The sequence below is a fragment of the Engystomops pustulosus genome, chromosome 1 (assembly GCF_040894005.1).
Source record: "Engystomops pustulosus chromosome 1, aEngPut4.maternal, whole genome shotgun sequence".
NCBI lineage: Eukaryota > Metazoa > Chordata > Amphibia > Anura > Leptodactylidae > Engystomops > Engystomops pustulosus.
In genome coordinates this window covers 81,125,845-81,141,003 of record NC_092411.1, presented here as the reverse complement: position 1 = coordinate 81,141,003, position 15,159 = coordinate 81,125,845, and positions in this window count along the sequence as shown.

The following is a 15,159-nucleotide window of genomic DNA, read 5'->3' as shown; positions in this document are numbered from 1 at the left end:
AAGCAGCTAGTGCTATAGGTATATCGAAAAAAATAATTCCAGAACTCAAATGGACTATAAAAACTTCTTTTATTCCATAATTGTAAAAATATGCAAAGTTTTCACAAGTACGGCCCACTTAGACCGGCGTGTTTTGACTCGTGATTACACCATTACTATGATTGTTTTTAGTCGAAACGCATGAGTATTCAGTGATGAGTTTTTCGTATACCAACAGAGGTTGGTGGTGACAGGAGGTGCCACGCCAGACCAGGGGCATGGACAGAGGTAAGTATTGGTTCAGATCCAAGGATAGGACGGCACTCGCTGATACGATCCACAATCTTTATTTAGCGTACAGGTAAGCAGACATGTGAGGACGCCGAGGTCCAAATGGTTACCTTTTGGACCTCGGCGTCCTCACATGTCTGCTTACCTGTACACTAAATAAAGATTGTGGATCGTATCAGCGAGTGCCGTCCTATCCTTGGATCTGAACTATTACGTCTATTTACCTTTGTGACTTGGGCACCGCAAGTAATCCAATTGCATCTGAAGACCCCAGCAGGTACCCCAGCAGAGTGGGTTGTGCCTGTTCTACTGCGATTCTTTTCTCCCTTGCTGAGAGGTAAGTATTAGTTCTTTATTATTTTCAAACCACCTGGAACCAGTATAAAAATCAGGATCAAGAATTTATTAAACTGGACAACCCCTTTAAGAAGTATCTGTAGCATTTAGAAGGAGTCCTGAAATAGATAAAATGGCCTCCACGGTGCCTCAGTCTCAACATCATGGGGGTAATTTGTCATGCCCCCCACTGTTTCTCAAGAAATTGAGATTACTTCAGTGCTTCTACACCAGAAACTTCCATAGAAGCATTGATAGATCTCCACCATGTACAAGTGTACCTTGATGATCATTTATAGAATTGATTCTCTTTTAAAGGTAAAGATAAGGGCCAGTTCACATCTGATTTTAGACTTCTGTTTAGCAGTTTCCATTTTGTTCAACGTTTATAATGGATGACAAACTATCCGTCCTTCCCTATTGATGTCAATGGACTTGTAATGGTATCCATTTTACATCTTGCATTGGCTTCCTTTTATTTGAGATGATAGTTGGACACAAAGTCTAAAGTAACGAAGATTCCTTTTGTCCCGTTTTTAATATTATTTTCTATGGATGATGGATAGTCTTTATTTGTATCAGTTTGCAACTTTAGTTAATCCATCATATTTTTTTTCATTCTGTACATGGTCTGATTCAATCTGTACATGTTCTTTGGCCTCTAGTGGCCAAAGCAGAGGAATAAAAAAAACCGATGGTTATAAAATAATGAAAAGTGGAAACCAACTGACACTAACGGAAAGAAAGGAATTGTTTCCTTTTTTTAACTGATCTATTAAACCTTTCACGACCACCCAACGTAAATATACATCGGCTGGTTGTGAAGGGCAGTATGCAGTGGGCTTACGGACTGAGCCCTCTCCATACTGGACGAGTGTCTGCTGTATCACATACAGTGGTCGGTGCTGGCACCGATCATAGCAGTTAACCAACCACAGCACCTAACAGGTCTGCTGCTGAGCTTCACCATCTTTAAAGGAGTATTCCAGGAATGAGCATAATTCATATACAAATGGGTCCTTAAAATATAAACTAATATGTAATTAGTTGTTATTTAAAATGTTGCTCCCCTTAGCAGAAAATTGCTGTGGACATACAATGAATGAAGAATTAAAATGCTACTGGCCCTTTAATCAGTCCGTAGATTTTCTACGTGCGGAGCAGACACTGGACAGAAGATGGGGCTGATCACATTTCCTGCAGCTGTCTGGGCAGGTCATGTGATCACCACTATGTTTGGCTTTAGTCAGTTGGTTGCAGTGCACCCAGTATGGCCACTGGTGAGATCCATCTCAGTGATGTAATGTGCAGTGATGGCAGTTACACATAATTACTATGGTAACAGAGCAGGAAAGTTTGTTAAATTATCACTGGGGGCCGAGCATAAGTGGAAGGAGGAGTTACTGAGGACTAAAGGATCATGGGACTTCCAGTGGTGGCCATCTTGGTGATAACTCCACCTACTTTAGAAAACCCATAACATTTTGTGAATTATAAAATCAAACTATTTAAGCTCTATTTTGTGACTAATGTAATAAATGTATTCATTTATTTATAGCATTATGGGATTTTGTATCAGACTTTAATATTCCAGGAATACCCCTTTAAATGCCGGTCGGTGCCCTCCATAACATCATTGGCACAGTGACAGCTGGGGGCCTCTAAGTCGCACATTAGTATATATCTATATATATATATATATATATATATATATATATATATATATATATCTATATATATATATATATATATATATATATATATATATATATATATAGAGAGAGAGAGAGAGAGAGAGGCGGTCCCCTCTGTAAGGACACATAGAAACAACCCCTAATTACAGACGGACCTACCGTATTTTCCGGGCCATTAGGAATAATTCCATATATAAGGCGCATCGGACAATAAGGCGCAGGGTCCGGGGCGTGGCGGAGGTCCCGTGGCGGAGTGGATACCCAACGAGAAGAGACGCGACGAGACCCGGAGACGAGACCCGACGAGACGCGGCGGCGCGGGGAAAGTGAGCGGGGAAGGTGAGGGGGAGGTGGAGGAGGGCAGCGGACCATACTTACATAGGTCCCCGCTACCGGAGACAGCAGACCGACGCGGCAGAAGTTGTTCGTGCCACGTGGTCTGCAGTTCCCGCTGGAGATCTGCTGTCTCTGGTAGCGGGGACCTATGTAAGTAGGGTCCGCTGCCCTCCTATAGGGCACACCGGACTATAAGGCGCACTTTGGATTTCCAAGGAAATCCAAGGCTTTTATGTGCGCCTTATAGTCCGGAAAATACGGTATTTTCCTACTGTGACTTCTGTTGAGGCTCTCTGTATGTTTTACTGTAGTCCCAGGCTGCAATGATCAGCTGTAAGATGTCTTTAATAAAGCTTTATTGATAATCCTTGTTCCCAGTTTCCTGTCAGAATATAGAAATGCAGGGCATTTTTTTAATGCAATTTTAGAAAACTATATACATTTAGTATCACTGTGATTGTACTGAGCCAAACAATAATGGGGAAGTGTCCTCTGGACCGCACATTTAAAGCCGTAAAAATAAAACCCATCAGAATATGGAGCAAGTTCACCACCTTTGGAATCTTTTTCCACTTTCCTAGTACATGGCAAAGAATATTAAACTGTGCCAGTTAAAAAATAAGAACTCCTCATATGGTTTTATAAATTAAAAAAAGCAAAAAGTCATGACTTGTGTCAATGGAAAAAAACGTGTCTATTTTCCACATCTGGCAAAAACTTTTGCATAGTACTGTATGTGTTTAGACTACGTAAGCTATTCTGCATGCTGGAAGCTTAATAAACACTTTTGTCACATGGTCAAATGGCGCTGACATAAACAGCAGAAGGTGAGCTTTATCAGTGGCTCCTGATCTTCCCTCTCTCTTACAAACTACTAACAAGCCAAGTCATAAAAGCACATGCTGCGGTGTATGGCTCTCATCAATGTCATCTCATTTCCCTAATTCTACCATCATGCACTGAATCATAATTTCTCTATTTATTTGAAGTGCTGAGTATATGCTTTCCATAGTAGACCCTGTAACCTGTTAGTGTAAATTCATTACCTAGTAGAGACACCAACTTTTTAGCTGCTGAGTCAGCTCAATAAATCCTCCAGTAAAGGTGTCTGTTAGTACACAGCGCATCTCATAAAACAACAAAGAATTTTGTCTTTAGTTGAAAGTCCTTCTGAACGTCTGTGGGCCCGAGGTCTGGATGGCCTGTGGCTATACTGTTAAAGTGATACTTAGCAGTTTTCTATGAGAGCACCTGACAAGTCTGCACTCTACGCTTGGGTTACTCTTCTTGCTATCTTGTATTGGGTAAATTTTGAGCCATTTTATTAGCATTACAAATGTGAGTAAACTCAAAAGACAAAAATAAAATGAGGGACATGTGGGCTTTCAGTACAAAAAAAATCACTTTATTAGATACATATATAATACATAACACCAAAAGACACAGTGAATATAAAAACAATTACAAATAGGGTAACACGTAGTTACAATTCCCAATACTAGATAACGCACACTTCAGTATACCATGCTCCTCAAATACCTTGATATTTTAAGGATTTATCAATAAATCCTGGAATCAGTGATCATTTTTGGAGCTGGACTTTCTGTTTGATATTTATTTTACTTATAAGTCTTGCTCATGATCGTGGCACAAACACTGTATAAACAATAATCAGACGAGCTGCGGTTCTACAGTATAATACATACCATCTGTACTTTACATTTTTTTTCCTATTGTTTTGTGCATTATCCAGTATTATATATCATATAAGGAACAGTGGGGCACATTTACTAAGGCCCTTGTGCCCGTTTTCCGTTGGACTTTGCACCTTTAGTTGCAAACTGCTTGCACAGGTATTTAAGAAGTGTCTGCACCACAATTTTGTTGCACGTGACCCTTTTGTGGCGCAGCTGCACTAGGCATCATGCAAATCAAATAAGGGGGCGTTCAGGTGCTCAGTCGGACCGTGCACCAGATTTCACATGCTAAGTACGACAGAAGTGTTTCGCAAGTCCCATGTTAAAGGTGCACCAAGAAAAAGTTGCCGCACTCAGGGCAGTGCAGGGAACACCAGGTTCATGAAAAACGTGCAACAGAAATCCTGAATCTGGCACACACTTCGCACTAGACAGGCCAACTGCATTTAGTGCAGTTTGCACTGTGCTTAGCAAATGTGCCCCAGTATCTATATGTTACCCTATTTTTACTTGTTTTTATATTCACTGGCCCAGATTTACTAAAGCACCTGTTTTCTGCCGGACTTTGCACGTTCTTTTCAGTGGAAACTGCTTGCGCATACATATAAGAAGTGTCTGAGACAAATTTTTGTCACACGGGACACCTACTGCGCTAAAATGTGCGTTCTGGTGCCCAGTTGGACTGTGCAACATATTTATCATGCAGAGTCCAACAGAATTGTGTCTCACGCCCCATGGTAAAGGTGCACCAAAAAGAAGTGGTGCATTCTGTCAAAGCAGTGCAGAATGGGCGCTTGAATCCTGAATCTGGAGCCCTCTGCACACTACACAGACAAAATTGGGGATATGTATTATCTAATAAAGTGATTTTTTTGTACTGAGAGCTTGTCCCTCATTTTATTTTTGCCTTTTGAGTGTAGTTACATGAAGTAGGGTGAACTTTTCATACTACAGTTGTGCCAGCTCGGAACTTCATTTATTATAAGCATTACATATGTAAAATAACGACATTGCAATCTATGAGTTCCCTATTGGCTACTTCCGTCAGTTACCCATTGCCAACTATTTCTCAAATATATTGCAATTATATAGGAAACAACCGCAGTAACCACTACATAGTGTATGGCGCTGTGCTTTCTGATAGTACACGTGTGACAGCCAGCTGATTGGTGAGGGTGTCAGGAGATGTCCTCTTTAGGGTCTCCTCGGAAAATCCTATCCCATTAACAATCAGCCCTCCTTCCCTTGTCCTCTCCATTGTACATCTCAGATGTTTCAGTGTTTGTCATTTATGAACACTGCTTTCTCTGAATGCAAGATGCTGTGCAAGATGTTGGCACTATATAAATAAAGACTACAAAAAATGACTACATGGTTTCTGTCAGCACCCACTCCCACTGGCCTTGGGCTCTTTAAATTATGACACACTGCTCTCAGGTCTGTGATTCTCACTCATATACCAAACACAGGTAAAATACTATAGCCCCAATTATTGTATCTTATAGCTGCAGGCTTATTTGTATAGCCATCTTACTCACAACTTTCACAGCTTTCTCAGACATGGGGATGGTACAACAAAGACAATAAACTATAACACAAACTATCTATTTATCATTCTACACTTACACCTCTGTAACTAATATTTTTGGCTTTAAGGTGCTATTTCACCCATCATACACATACTTACATACAAGAAAAATATTCCTCTATATGGCCCTGTACATAGCTGCAATGCATGGAAAGCTACCAGAAGGAACTCTACCATTAGAAGTACTGTAGATCTGATAGTAGATTCCTCCTGCCTGTCCTTGCTCTAATCTGTAATTTAATACAATACATTAGAGTAGCCTATGCAGTTAATTTACATAATAATTTACTAAAATAAAGTTTTAACAAGTTATCTTAGGTTCTGGGATTATTTAATTAGAGATTACAGCAGAGGCAGACAGGAGGAATCTACCATCAGATTTACTTCTCCAACAATCTCGACTTGTTCTATTTTTGGTAACAAAATGTTGGCGCAGCTTCTAAATCCATCAGTTTTCTGGCGCTTCTATTTTTCCAGGACGTCTTTTGCCACATTTTGTGGTGCAAAAAAATAGTACAGCTAAAAGCTAGTCTACCAAGTGCTAAACCTTTCAGTCCATGCGCCAATTCATTAATTCCTTGTGCCACAAACTTATATCCCACTGAAAAATAAAGAAGGGTTCGAGCACCACCCCGAGCTAAAAATAATAAATGCCCCTCAAAGTGTTAAGAAAAGAAGATCCAGAATTGTATTTTCTGTTATTTCCGGTGGTGGAAAAGTGGAACAGAGGTGGTAAAGAAAAGCCCAAAGTACACTTACTTTTCTCCCACATTGGGCTGGTAGTGCTTTGGCCATTTGTTCCATGGCACAGTGAGGCTATGGATTGTCCAAAGCAAATGACCCCATTTACTCCCCGGCACTTACAACTTGGTACAGATGCTAAGAAGTGAAAGTACTTGCATAATTGTGGAACCAGCAGCCAGAGCAGGAGAAGCATTCTTTGTTTCCGTTGGCACCCCTGTCCAAACCCTAAAGAGGGTTTCCGGAATTCCTGTTAAACCCCTTTAAACAGAAATGTATTTGGTAACAGGTTCTATTTAATTATGAGAATACTGGAATTGCATCAAACTATTTCAAAATCAAAAGTCAATTGTTAGGGTTGGGTAACACAGAAGACAGGGGATAGTGTGCCCTGAGCTTGTCCCAACCTCTGTCCCTTCCTATAGCCCCCCCACGCTAAACCGTGGGGCGACTACTTGAAGACTCGAAATACACTGGACAAGTGTGGGAAGGGAAACACAAACAGACTGACAAACATAAAACACAAAAGAATGGTAAACTAGCCGGAGTCACAACGAGAGGGTACGTCAAGAGCAAAATCAGTAAGCAAAGAGTCAATGTCAAAAACTAGCCGAGGTCACAACAACACAGATACAGAGCAATACAACCTAATGCAGCAAGCGAGTGATGAAGGGATATCAAACACTGGCACAGGTGACTAGTGAGGCTGCAATGTATGCAGCCAGAACTCCACCTCCAGAACCTGATAGGAGCTGGACAGCTTCTGGGAATTAACCCCTCAAGGTGCAGAACAACCAAGCACCATGCAGAGGTACCACAAGTCCCAGCAGTTCCGAACACAACTCCTAGACAGCGCGAGATCTTAGCAGCCGCTGCCAGGGACGAGAGGTGGAGTTTGCGCGGATACGCGCCAGTGTTGGAGAACGCTGCTGACACCAGCAGAAGAACCAGAAGTCCCAGCATTCTCCCTAGCGAACCTGACATCAATAATATTTATTAATAGGGAAAACATTTTTGAAAGCTCATATACTTATCATATCCCCACTCCTAGTATTTCATCTGACTATGTTATCACTCTGTAATGTCTATTCTGTTTGTATACGTATCCCATGATCTGTTCAGCACTGCAGAATATGATGGTGCTATATAAATAAAGATTCATTATTATTGTTATATCAAAATTACTTTACTTTTTTTCTAATGTGTAGGGGTATTATTGACATGTATGCAGCTCTACAGCTAAAAATAAGGGTCGGAGATGTTGGTTGAATCACCCACCATACATTATACAGAAAATAAGTGGCTGACACAGCACAATTCAAGAAGTAAAATGTGTATGTGAGATATCACCAGTATACAGGTATCATAACTTGTATTACAGTTTAAAATTGTAACCGGTAGATTGGTAAATCTTTTCTAGGTTCCCTATTTCTGTACATTTGCAGGACAGGAATCAGTAATAATAATAATACTTTATTTATAAAGCGCACACAGATTACGCAGTGCTGCACAAATCATGTCAAATTGGTCCCTGTCCCCATGGGGCTCACAATCTAAACAACATTACAGTATGGCAAACCTTTTAGAAACTGAGTGCCCATACTACAACTAAAACCCACTTATTTATCCCAAAGTGCCAACATTTAAGTGCAATTTAAGCAGTAACTTCTTGCTCCCTTCTCTGTCATATGTTTGAAAGCTATGACAGAGAATCCTAAGAACACCAATACAGTAGAAAGAAAGGGTGACAAATTCAGGTTCTCCTGAATAGGAAGAATTTTCAGGCCTGGGTGCCCACAGAGAGGGCTCGCAGTGCCACCTCTGGCACCCGTGCCATAGGTTCACCACCACTGCCCTACCCTATCGGAGCACAATCTGTCTTTTTTAATATTTTAATAGCCATTTGAAAGGCATCGAGGATCTACATCAGGGGTCTCAAACTCAATTTACCTGGGGGCCGCTGGAGGTAGATTATGGGTAAGGCTGGGCCGCATCAAGTTTTCCACACAAAATGCGCTTACAAAATATCATTATTCAGATTCAAATGTCATGGCGTCTCCCAGCGCAAGGAAAGCCCCATGCTGGGAGACGTGTTCTCTCTATGAACGCGTCCTGTGCACCGAGGGGTCCCAAGCTACTACCGCACTGAGCCCAGGACACTCCATCCCCCCCTCCCCCCCCCGGTACTTGCCTCCCATCGAAGAAGATGAAGTCGCCGCTCTGACCTGCACCAAGTGCGTTCAGAGCGGCGACTTCATCTTCTTCAAGTACCGGAGGGAAGGGGATTAACCGGTTACGGGCCCTTTCCTGTTTTTTCATGTCCATTTTTCACTCCCCACCTTCAAAAATCTATAACTTTTTTATTTTTACACGTAAAGAGCTGTGTGACGGCTTGTTTTCTGCGTAACAAATTGCACTTCATAGTGATGGTATTTAATATTCCATGCCATGTACTTGGAAGCGGGAAAAAAATTCCAAATGCAATGAAAATGATGAAAAAAACGCATTTGCGCCATTTTCTTGTGGGCTTGGATATTACGTCTTTCACTGAGCGCCCCAAATGACATGTCTACTTTATTCTTTGGGTCGGTACGATTAAGGGGATACCAAATTTGTTATAGGTTTATAATGTTTTTTACAAAAATGAAAACCTCCTGTACAAAAATTATTTTTTTGATTTTGCCAACTTCTGGCGCTAATAACTTTTTCATACTTTGGTGTACGGAGCTGTGGGTGGTGTCATTTTTTGCGAAATTTGATAATATTTTCAATGATATCATTTTTAGTACTGTACGACCTTTTGATCACTTTTTATAGATTTTTTATATTTTTCAAAATGGCAAAAAAGTGCCATTTTCGACTTTGGGCGCTATTTTCCGTTACGGGGTTAAACGCATTGAAAAAACGTTATCATATTTTGATAGATCGGGCATTTTCGGACGCGTCGATACCTGATGTGTTTATGATTTTTACTGTTTATTTATATTTATGTCAGTTCTAGGGAAAGGGGGGTGATTTGAAATTTTAGGTTTTTTTATTATCATTTTTTTTTTTTTAACTTTTTTGTATTTTTATTTATACTATTTTTCAGACTCCCTAGGGTACTTTAACCCTAGGTTGTCTGATCGATCCTATCATATACTGCCATACTACAGTATGGCAATATATGGGGATTTTCCTCCTCATTCATTACAATGTGCTATCAGCACATTGTAATGAAGGGGTTAAAACGAAATAGCCTCGGGTCTTCGGAAGACCCGAGGCTACCATGGAGACGGATCGCCGCCCCCCGATGACGTCACAGGGAGCGGCGATCCCAGGTAAGATGGCGGCGCCCATGCGCCGCTATCTTTTTGAGGCTGCCGACAGCTTTGCCGGCAGCCATCGCTGTGAAAACACCCGCGATCGGTACTAGCACCGATCGCGGGTGTTACCGGTAAGCCTTTGCTGCAATATGCAGCAAAGACTTACCGGCTATGGAGAGGGCTCGGCCCGTGAGCCCTCTCCATGCAGCGCGACCAGCCCTCTCCATGCAGGTGGGGGCCGCAAAATATTGTCCCGCGGGCCGCAGTTGGCCCGCGGGCCGCGAGTTTGAGACCCCTGATCTACATGTTGCTGGCATCTAGATCGACCAGACTTATAGCTGTAGCATAGCTAAACAGTACTGAAAACACGTTAAGAACAATGTGGCATTAACCCGGACCTTTAATGGCTTATGTCATATTTTGAGATATTATTGTCTACAAAGTTATGCTAATCATTATGTCAAAAGTACAATGTAAAATTGTATCATCACAGTAGATCTCTACCATGCCAAGTGTGCCCACCCACGCATTACAGCACTATTCATGCTTCATTTGAAGTTTTTAGAAAATTCTTGACAGATGAAGTGACTATAAGCTGCTTCTGATGCAAAAATATTTCTATTTATTCCATACAACTGTTATATTGTATTCCATACGAATGAATGTGTAACGTGTGTTTCTATTTAATCCATGTTGCTTATAAGTAGGAAGTCTATTACTTAGAGGGGAACAAAAGTTTAAAATACAAAATAAAAACCTGTAATATAATTAATAATTAAACCTGCTGAAGATGGAAGCAGCCTTGCCTTTTCATAGAAATAGCACAGCCACATCCTCTTAAATTGAAGGAGCGTCAATTCATTTGCATGCGCCATTGTGAGATGCTTACTTGGCTCAATGCCTAGCAACCAGGTGATGCAGCGTCTCCACTCTATCTGCGCTGTGCAAAAGAAGGTGCTGACCACGCAAGCGTGAGTTTCAGTTGCTGTGGTCAGCGAACACAGGTAGAAGAGGAGGGAGGGAGCAGGAATGAAAGGGAGGTTTTTAAAATGCTGTGTGACAAGCATTTCACAGAGAGCGAGCGAACCTGCTGCTTGATGAAACCCCACCCAAGGGACAAGAGGAACATGCTGGCAGGGAGCCAGGTAAAACTTTGATCTAATTTATCTTTTTCACAATAAAACGCAGAAATGTTATAAAAACTGTTGTGGGATATGATGATAAATGTCTGTGCGGACTTCGGAAATTCAAAAACAGAGTCTCTGATGACAGGTTCCCTTTAAGAGTGCCATAGACAAGAAATGGAGCAGTAGGGACAGAAACACCAACCCATTCAGCTCCCCGTGGCCATGGTCTTGTGGATAGGGGGATTGTCAAAGCAGTTCCCGCTTACTGAAATAAATACCAAAAGTCACATAAATTTAAAGCAGCATTCCCCACCAATATTATGTATTTAGCTGATAGCGATAACCGGAATACACTCATCCCATGTACTGAAACATTCTGGGTATCAATAATGGTTACAGTTATAAGACCTCTTTAGTTTACACATTAAATGGTCTTATGCATTGATGCTAAAGGGCACCGAGCTCACAGGCGAAGCTCACAGGCGAACAGCACCTGCGTGAGAACTAATCAACGGAAGAGGATCATGTCATGTCAGGTAAGGAGTTTTGGGGGTCGAGAGGAGGCTGGGTAATCTGACCTCAGTTTCTTCTGTCAGTCTTTCTTACAAACAGATAAAGAGGGAAGTAGTATAGATGATAAGAGACAAAGTCAGTGCATAAGGATGCACTTTATCCCTTAAAGGCACATTATACGGTTTCTCATGTTCACGTTTACTATTCACTGGTTTAAAGTTTGTTGAAAAGTTACTAATCAGGAGCTTATTAAAACTTAAGATAGTGGCGGTAGCTTGTACTACTAGATCTTTGCTCTTTATACACTTTAAAATTAAAACTTTAGCAAAATAACCTTAAAACAAACATCATGTTCTTATTTTACTTTTTTATGTATACTGTCTTATTCTGCACCAGATTCATAGAAGTGTTCTGGTGCTGGATGATAAATCTGTCCTAGTATAAGACTGTCTTTGTCTTACTTTACGCCAGAAAGTTAGGACACAATTCTGACGGGTTAGCAGTATTTCTGCCACACTGACCTTTTTGGCGTGCGACCACGCTCCCTTTTCTTAGGCCACGCCCCTCTTGTCAAGCTATTATTAGGAGAGACAGAAAAAAGGTTTTTTTAGTGCAAACTACACAATAATTCTGTTGTGGACACATTGGGGGTCATTTATTAAGGGCCCGATTCGCGTTTTCCCGACGTGTTACCCGAATATTTCCGTTTTGCGCCGCTTGTACTTAAATTGCCCCGGGATTTTGGCGCACGCGATCGGATTGTGGCGCATCGGCGCTGGCATGCGCGCGACGGAAATCGGGGGGCGTGGCCGAACGAAAACCCGACGTATTCGGAAAAACCGCCGCATTTAAAAACCGAAAATGTGTCGCATAAGGACCGCTTACCTTCACCTGGTCCAGCTCGGTGCATTCCGGCGCGATGAGTTTACTTTCAGCGCAGCAGCGCCACCTGGTGGACGGCGGAAGAACTACCTTATTAAATCCCGGCCGGACCCGAATCCAGAGCGGAGAAGCCGCCGCTGGAACGCGAATGGACCGGGTAAGTAAATTTGCCCCATTAACATTAATCTCCCCCATTATGTATAAACTATTTCCTATTAGGGTGGGCTGCCAATGGTCACCATAAAATTAATTGTGCTTTTTTGCACATCCCAAATCTCAAGCATGTGATCAGTATTTGCAGATATCTGATCCTGCAAGCCAGAATCCAGGTAAGAAACATTCTGAAAAATCACCATTCAATGGTAGAATGATAGAAAAAGTTAGTATAAATATACAATTTCAAGGTAATGTCAAAGAAGTTTTAGTTGGCTTACTAAAGAAAAAACTGTTTTGCCACAAATGCAAATACATGAATCTATACTGCAAATTGAACAAAATAATATGGTTTCATTACTCTCTCAGCTTCACTGCCATGACTTTTATTCTTCATAGACATAAATATAAACCATCAAAATGATTTATTCATGACTCTAGTCATTCAGCCTCATTAAATTCCTGGCAAATAGAAACAAATACGCAGCCTTCTCCCTTAAATGTATATTCCCTAATGTTTTCATTCCCATATTGCTATATTTAGTGATAAAAAAATGAGACAGCTTAAAATGGTCATTTTAGAAGTTTATACAAAAGGAGCAAAGCCTCATGGACCTTGCTGGCAGGGTAGAGGTTAAGGCAGGTCTCAAGTGCTCTTAGAATAATACTGTCTAGACAACCCCCACCTAGAATAGACTGAGGTGTTAGGACCCTTCTGATTCTCAGAAAGCTAAAGGCTCCAAGCTGATAGCAATCTTTGGGGCATTGAGGCCGCTGTCATGTGGGTGGGAGCGGGGATTGTTGGTCTGTCTGCAAGGAGACTCTTTGGCTGTACTTAGAAACCCAGGGAACACATTGTGGATGAAGAAGAGACAACAGTGGTATCAGATTGCTGTGTGTTCAGTGGTGGTCTAGGGAGTATAGGTGCTTCTCATTTCATTTTATCTCTTACACTATCCATCATCACCATCATCAGTGTGTATTTGTAAAATGGCAACATATAGATAGGACAGAACACTAAACATACAAACACATGTTACAAAAGAGTGACCATATTTAGATATCTGAACAAACATTTAAGAAGAACATGTGATAAGATGAATATCTTTAACACATTATTAACCAGAGCCCAGATAGATGGCTATAGTTGTTGAGAAATATATGAGCTTCAAAAGCCGATTTAACATTTTTACTCTACAAAATGAGATTATAAAAAATAATGTACAGTAAGTAAAATGTCACTATATAGTAATTTAATGCCACCATTCTGTTAAAAGGCTAGTTTAGTAACCCCCTTCGTAAAGTCAAAGGAAGCTGGGGAGCTCCACCATGAAGTCAAGCTACATAAAAGATCTTTAGAGAAGGGTTGCACTTAGATATTTTAATCATATACAGGCAGTCCCCGGGTTATGTACAAGATAGGGTCCGGAGGTTTGTTCTTAAGTTGATTTGTATGTAAGTCGAAACTGTATATTTTATAATTGTAGATCCAGACAAAAAAAAAATTTGGCCCCAGTGACAATTGGAGTTTAAACATTTTTTGCTGTAATTGGGACCAAGGATTATCAATAAAGCTTCATTACAGACACTTTACAGCTGATCTGGGACTATAGTAAATCTGGGACTATAGTAAAGCATTCAGAAAGCTTCAAAGGTCAGAGGGGTCTGTCTGTAACTATGAGATGTCTGTGAGTCGGGTGTCCTTAAGTAGGGGACCGCCGGTAATGATATTGGTCGGTGTTAAAGGAGATAAAGTGATATTTCCCATAAATAACACCCTATTCCTATATAATATGAGCCCCATTGAAAACTAGTGGTATTTCCACTCCTATATAGAGTGGGTACGGAAAATATTCAGACCCCTTTATATTTTTTACTCTTTGTTTCATTACAGCCAATTGATAAGATCAAAAAAGTTCCTTTTTTTGCTCATTAATGTACACTCTGCATGACATCTTGACAGAAAAATACTGAAATGTAGATATTTTTGATAATTTATTAAACAAGAAAACCAGAAATATCACATGGTCATAAGTATTCAGACTCTTTGCTCAGTATTGAGTAGAAGCAGCTTTTGATCTAGTACAGCCATGAGTCTTCTTGGGAATTAGGCAACAAGTTTTTCACATCTGGATTTGGGGATCATCTGCCATTCTTCCAAGAAGATCCTCTCCAGTTCCCTCAAGTCGGATGGTCAAGTCGGATGGTACTTGGCCGCATTCATCTTTCCTTCCATTGAAATCAATTGTCCTGTCTGAAAAACAGCCCCATAGCATGATGGTGCCACCATTATGTTTCACTGTTGGCATTGTATTTGGCAGGTGATGAGGTAGATAGTGTCTGGTTTTCTCCACACATAACACTTAGGCCCCTTCCACACTTGTGTTGCAGATCACGTCAGAGTTTGATCAGGGTGCCATCAGGGTTTGGTCAGTGAAAAACTGACATTTTGCATCAGAGTGCAATCAGTTTTCAGTCAGAGTTTGTTCATTGTCTGAGTTTTTCACACGGGTTTTT